Source organism: Macrobrachium rosenbergii, chromosome 55 (assembly GCF_040412425.1).
Source record: "Macrobrachium rosenbergii isolate ZJJX-2024 chromosome 55, ASM4041242v1, whole genome shotgun sequence".
Lineage (NCBI taxonomy): Eukaryota > Metazoa > Arthropoda > Malacostraca > Decapoda > Palaemonidae > Macrobrachium > Macrobrachium rosenbergii.
Genome location: NC_089795.1, coordinates 73,369,654 through 73,376,680, shown reverse-complemented (window position 1 = coordinate 73,376,680; position 7,027 = coordinate 73,369,654).

Genomic DNA, 7,027 nt, shown 5'->3' with positions numbered 1-7,027 from the left:
TTCATCACACAACTGTCAGGGACCTCTCTACAGTCTTTTCAGCCCCCTCTGTAACATTCTGAACTCCTACACTTTTTTCCCTCACTTGGTCCCACTGTGTGTTGAGCACTCTGGGGCTCAAACATCTTGGTGGCCATTCATGGATTCAAAACTGGTTTTTTCTCCATCTGCTGGCTGTTGGCAGTCTCCCAGAGAGATCCCTATGGCCCACTCTCCCTTTCAGGAGAAGTGAACTATCTTTGTACATTTGTTGAAGTAAGATCATCTCAGTCATTGTTAAAAGGCCAGCTGCCAGGAACCTGGTCTTTTGACTGAGGGGCACAAATCTTTTGGTTGTGGTTAAGCTGTCAGTGCCAGTTAAGAACTTCAATCAGTCTTGCCCTCCTAAGGCTTCAGCTCCCAGGGAGGGATGTGACTCTAGTCCTCTGTGGCATACTTGGGCTCTGTTGATCCCTGGAGTCAAGCCTTGGACTGAGACTTGACTTGCAGGATTGTCATTCCTCCAAAAAGTGTATTGGTGAGTATCACAGCCTTCTTTTCTGGTAACGTAAAGTTTGCAAATTACTCTTAGGCTTGTCAGTTCTTAGGTTTGTGGTAAAACTCAGGAATCATCAGTCTTATGAGAGTGACAAGCCTTTGTTTCCTCTCTCTAGGATATAATGGTGGTCTGGACCAGAGGCTTCTATGCCCAGCATGAGCCATGTATATTACAGAGTAGGACATGAATTCTTACATCAAGAATGTTAGTGCCTCTTACTATTATTGACAAACACGAGAAGTAGATATTTAGAAACACCTGCCTTCTATCTGGTTTTGTGATGTATCAGATGATCTTAATGACATTTTTGACCGTAGCCGGCCGTACAACTCAGGTGGGAACTCAAGAATTCAGGCTCACAGATCTGTTTCTGGCATTTTGGAGTAACTTTTCGGTACATGGGTGATGAGGTCAGGTGTCTGCAGCTTCATACCCCTTTTACTTCATCCTACCTAAGGGACATCAGCACAGGTTTCCAGATTCCTTTCCTCTGGGACCTGTGGTGACTGCTTAGGTTGTGTAAGCACCCAGCTCCTAACGGAGGTTGGATGAAAGAATGGAGTCTATTCATACTTCTGTCTTACTCCCTTTATGGAATAGCAGGTTGGCTGGGGTGCATTCTGGACTGGGCATATATTATGTAGGTGGCTATACAATTGAACAACCAGTCTTAGGGATTTGGCAACTAAGATGTGGCTCTCTCCACTTTTCTTAAGAGACCTTAGGATTGGGTCTTCTATATACAGTATAAGGCAATGATCTATTTCTGTAGAAAAAAGTATCAAATTTTTATTCATTTGCATTTTTTCTTGGTATATAAACCAGAGCCATTTATCATAGTTCCCATGTTAACTACCCCAATTTGTCCCTGTGGCTGAAGGAAAAAGTGCTTAGTGATGACAGCTGAGTGAGGGGTATTCCTCCACTCACCACCTGTAACAACCTGGTTACCAAGTTCAACGACACTTTCCAGCTTATGCTGAAAGATACATTACTTGTATATAAAAGGCTCTGGTTTGTACTGTATACCTATGGAAAATAAAAATTATTTTAGAAATTGGATGTTTTGACCAGGAGGACAGTTTATCCCTCACTAATTCTTTCCTGATTGTTGTCACAACCCAAGTCAACCTCATTAGTATTTTTCTTTTTTAGATATGGCTTGAGTTATACCTAGTCTAGTCTATGATATATAGTTGGAATTCCTGGCACTGTATTCCAGTACTGTACCAACAGGAAGTAGATCCGTTGACCAACATAATTCTCCATGCTTTACTCTTTTAAAAAAAACAATTCTCTTCAGTTATGGCTTTACTTAGTCTTAATGCTTGTAGTTACTTCTCAAACAGTAAGACACCATAGGAAGGTAGTGGTGTCAGTGCACTTCATATGGTGCACTGTAAGAGATTACTAAAGGTGGCTTGCAGCATCCCTTTAGCCCCTAGCTGCTCTCACTTTCTAGCCTTTTAATTTACTTCCATTCTCACTTCCTTATTCCATCTTGCTGTCCAACCACAGCTCCCTCTTTTCACTCTCTTAAGTGCTGAATGGCTGAAAATGCCCCATTACTTGAGTTTATAGCCAAATTTTTATAAATCAATTAAGTAAAAAAAAACCCTGAACTAAATTGAATGCCGGTTAGCATGTTACTTTTTCTTTCTTGTTCCACTGTCTCAAGTTACTGTCGAACTGTCATTGACCAGGCAAATGCAGTGGGTAATGGTGTTATTCCTCCACACCTTTTCAACTGGTACATTGTGTGGGAAGTGATCATTGTAAAATACATTCCTGCAAAACCTTTATTACTGATACATCAGTAGCTTTTGGTCTTTCTTGTATGTAAGTGAGCACCTCAGCAAGGAGACAGCATTAACTTTCATATTTATTTTTGGAGGTCCACCAATAGGACTTCATTTGTACTATTAGAGAAATCCAGTAATTTGATTTGAGTGGATTTGTTGAATACTGTATCTTGTTATTTTCAGTCATAACTGATTTTGAATATATTAGTCTTCATCTTTTCTTGAATACTATATGAGTACTGTGTAAGTTTTCACATCTTAGTTTTTGCTCCTACATATGAATACTCTTTCAGTGGTTTATTACCACTGATATTTTGCATTCATTATCTCGATTTGCTCGTATGTCTAAATCTGTCAATTTCCTGTTCATTATCTTGACGTACAGTATGTATGTCTAAACCTGTTTTATATTAAGTAACTTTTTAATACTGTAAGCACATGCACTGTACCATAAAGCTTAACCATGATGGGTATGACTATCATGTGGGGATTTGTGGTAAGGTATAAATTTTTATTGTGGCAGTCTCATGAATTGAACCTTTTAACTGGTTTAGATAATTTTGTATACAGTACCATTACATACAATGAGATTGTCTGTAAGGGTATAATGGTACAGCATTTGTTAAAAGAATATAGCTCTTTGAATTAAAAGTAAGCCTGAAAGGCAATAGATCCCAGTACCCAGCAGGTTGTAAGTATGTATGTTCCAGATGCAGAAAATCCCTGAGAATATGAATAAGAGACAAGCTCATCGAGAACAGTGGTGGGGTAAGAGTATGGAAGTGGTGGAAATGCTGAAAGAAGAAATGAGGGCAGTTGTAGTGTTCAGAAGCTGACATGAAAACCATTGGTTATGATGGGAGGAAATAGTAGTGAAACACTGGTGAGACAAGAGTGTCCCTGGTTTACGACGGGTTCCGTTCCGACACCGTGTCATAAGCTGAAAATCGTTGTAAGCCAAAAATTGTCAAAAATCATAAGAATACAATCCATTGGGTGTTTTGAAAATTATGTAACCTGCATTTTTATTGACTTTTTCATAAAAAAAATCTCCAAATTTTGACCATTCTGCCATTTTGGAGCAATATTTCTTCCGTCAGATTGGTGTCACGACATTTAACCCTCGAACATGCATTGTAACCCAGAAATAATTTTGATGAATATATTTGAAGAGCGCTGTAAGCTCAGAACATCGTATGCCGAGCCCATCGTGACCTGGGACTGCCTGTACTATTAAAAATGAAATAACTGGAGATGTGGTAGAAGTGGGGCCAGAATTAGAAAAGCAAGAATATTGTTGATGCTGTCCCAAAAGTGTTGATAGGTGGAAGCCTAAATAGTCACATAGGAGTGGATGGAGCTGGTTCTGAGGATGTCATGGATAGATATGGCTTATGATTGGGGAGAAGCAGTACTGCATTAGAATCTTTATAAGCTTATTTTATAATTGGAGTTCCTAGAGCTCTAGCACAGGCAGTAAGTTGGTTTCAGGTAGAGCATTATGATACTTAAGCTATTTGTATTTTAAAATGTATTTCTCTTCAGGGATCATGAATACTTGCAAGGCTAGTCTGCTTACTAAGCCTAAGCTTTTGAGGCTAATGCTGTAGCAAGTTATCAAGCAGAAATACACCTGAGCTAAATTCACTATTTCAGGTTTTAGCTGTTATTGATTTTACAGATGTAGTGCTGCTATATAAAATTTTTAGGCTTTTCATTTTTCCATCTTCAAGGGGCTCTTTTAACCCTCTCTGTTGGTACCTTTAATATGCCAATATCCTTTGAGTTCATTCTCTTAATTCAGAAAACTTTCAAAATACTATACTTCCTCCAACATTCCATAACTTTTCCTAATTTTTTATATTTTCTTTATCCAGTTTACATCTCTATCTTTCCTCAGCCACTCTTTTTCATCTCCAATGTTGAGATTCTTATTCCACTGCTTCCAACCCCTCATCTTTGCCCTAGCCACCTGTCTTTAAACCTGTCCCTTTTCCATATCTCTCTTCTCATCCTACCTATCCTTTATCAGAGCTTGATGGCTGTCCCCTTTTCTTCGATTGCCCTATGTGTTATCTTCATTTACATCACCATGATGCTTTCTGTTTATTCTTTTGTTGCCATTTGTTCAGCACCTTTCAGTGGTTTCCACCGACCACTTTTGGCTGCAATGTTTGCTGACACTTTGTAATACTTTTTTATTTCTTCATTATTAATTTTTGTTTTTCTTTTGACTACTTTTTCATCTGTATGTCCCTCACTCTGAAATTAGCTTCAACAGTCTATGATGCTGTCCAGTCAGTGACAGCTAAACAGAAACAGACAGTGGATTTAGCTCATGGGTAACTGCTGCTTGACCATTGTTAGCTTGAAACCAACTTACTGCCTGTGCTGATTGACTGGTTTATGTAGTTTACATGGGTAAAAATGCTTTTGGATTTTCTTTTTGCTCTTGGTCCTATCTTAGAGAGAGGGGGGGGGTATTTACTTAATCTTTAGTGTACAAAAAAGGATTTTGACAAAGGAAAAATCTATTTCTGGAGAGGGTCCCGTGTCAGCCGGTGAAAAAGTCCATTCAGCACTTATTTCTAGGTAATTCTGTTGCTAGATACCAGAGAAAGCTAAATGAAATGCTGGAGTTACTACCCCCAGAGCGAGCTCCACTAGATGGAGTCGTGTAGACTATGGTTTAAGAATTATTGTTTGCAGTGTAAAATGTTTAACCAGTAAGGATCAGAACTTTGTAACATTTACTTGGATCTTTAACTCCACTAATTAGACACATAAGCATGCAAACCATCAGGAACGTTTGAACATTCTTGCAAGATAAAGTACCTTGTGAGAGACTTAGAAACCAATACCTTAAATAAGTAACTATGGCTTTTAGAATGTACACACTGTATTTCATAGAGGTTTTCAAAATGCAGAATTTATGATGTGGGCTATTTGGTTTGTCAAGAAACACACCTTTAACATACACATACATTGAATCCATGGTATTTCATTCTTTTAATAAAAACTGTATATCTTTGTTACTTTTCCCCTTACCTGTATATCACTGTGATCTAATTATACTTGCCGTTCTTTTTGGATTATTGGGAGTTCATATTTTGTCATGTTTTCTATTTTCTGCCATACGTATAAATTTTTTTTCATGACTATTTATGTTTGGCTCTTTTAATACTTTGCTAATAAAGTCGACCCCAGCCTATTCACGGTTCTGGATTTGCGGCTTCACCTGTTTGTGGATTTTTCTGTAGAATGTATATCCACATTACAGTACTCACAGAAAATTCGCCTATTCTCGGAATTTTTCACAAAGAAATATTCACTAATTACTGTATTTCCATATTTTTGTGACTAAATACTGTACATTTTTCATGATAAAACTATTAAAATACATAGGCAGGTAATGTATAAGCATTTTTAGAGGTGGTTTTTGGTGTTTGAAATATCAAAATAGGCAGTTGTATGCATTTTTTGAGGGGTGTCAAGTATTTGCGGATTTTAGCTATTTGCAGGGGGTTATGGTCCCTATCCCCCGTGAACCCAGGGGGTCGACTTTAATCATACAGTATTCTTACATTCCTTTGCCTTGGCAGTGTAGTTTAAATCCTTGCTGTTTGGTGGTATAGTAATCCCATTCTGATTTTGTTTCTGTGCATTTGATATACTATTTCATTTGGGTACCCTATCACTCTTTAAGTTTTCATTGCTGCTCCTCCTCTTTTTTTTTTTGTCCAGTTTTTGTTTTAGTTTTAAAACATCCTTTTCCACTCTTATTGTGGTGCCTTGCCACCATTCCTTTTGTATAAAAAAATTTAAATTTTGTGTTCAAGAAAGCTTCCCTAATTAAATAATAAAAAACCTTAAAAAAAAAAAGAAATTTGTATGAAATCCATTCTGCTTCAAGTACATGAGTTTTAAAATAATCTTTGAGATGAGCACACAATGCAAGATGTGGAAGAAACACTAGTTGCCAGGTTGAATTCGATGTTCATGGAGCCCTCCCCCCGAGGTAATAACTTCATCTGCTCATGTTCATCTTCATCGATGCTAATCAAGAACAGGGAATTTGTGCTGAGAGAGTTCTTTCACCAAGGTGAGTTCATTGTTTGGCATTTTTGATAAGGAAAGTGGCAGTTCAGGTTTGCTAGTCGTCTTTATACCGTAAATACTTGATCTTAAGGGGTGTTTGTACAGTGTTTTAAGTTATTTTCATCATAACATGCTCTTTATGCTTTTATTATTCAGGCAGTCCCCGGGTTATGACAGGTTCGGCTTATGACGTTTTGAGCTTACGACGCTCTTCAAATATTATTCATCAAAAATGATCTCCCAGTTTACGATGCATGTTCTGGGGTTATGTGCTTATAATGCCGATACAACAGAAGAAATATGGCTCCGAAATGGCAGAATGGTCAAAACTTGGAATTTTTTTTTATGAAAAACTCAATAAAAATGCAGGTTACATCATTTTCAAGACATCCAAACGATTAAAAGGAAGATTTTCTTAGAATTTTTGACGATTTTCCAGCTTACAACGCTGCGTAGGAATGGAACCACCACTGCCTACTAACAAACCAACTGCCCATTTGAAGTAAACTCCATTTGATTTTGTAGTCCTTTGCATATGAGTGACTTTATCCAGAGTTCATACAGTTTGTCGTTTTTTTAGTTTTAAGTA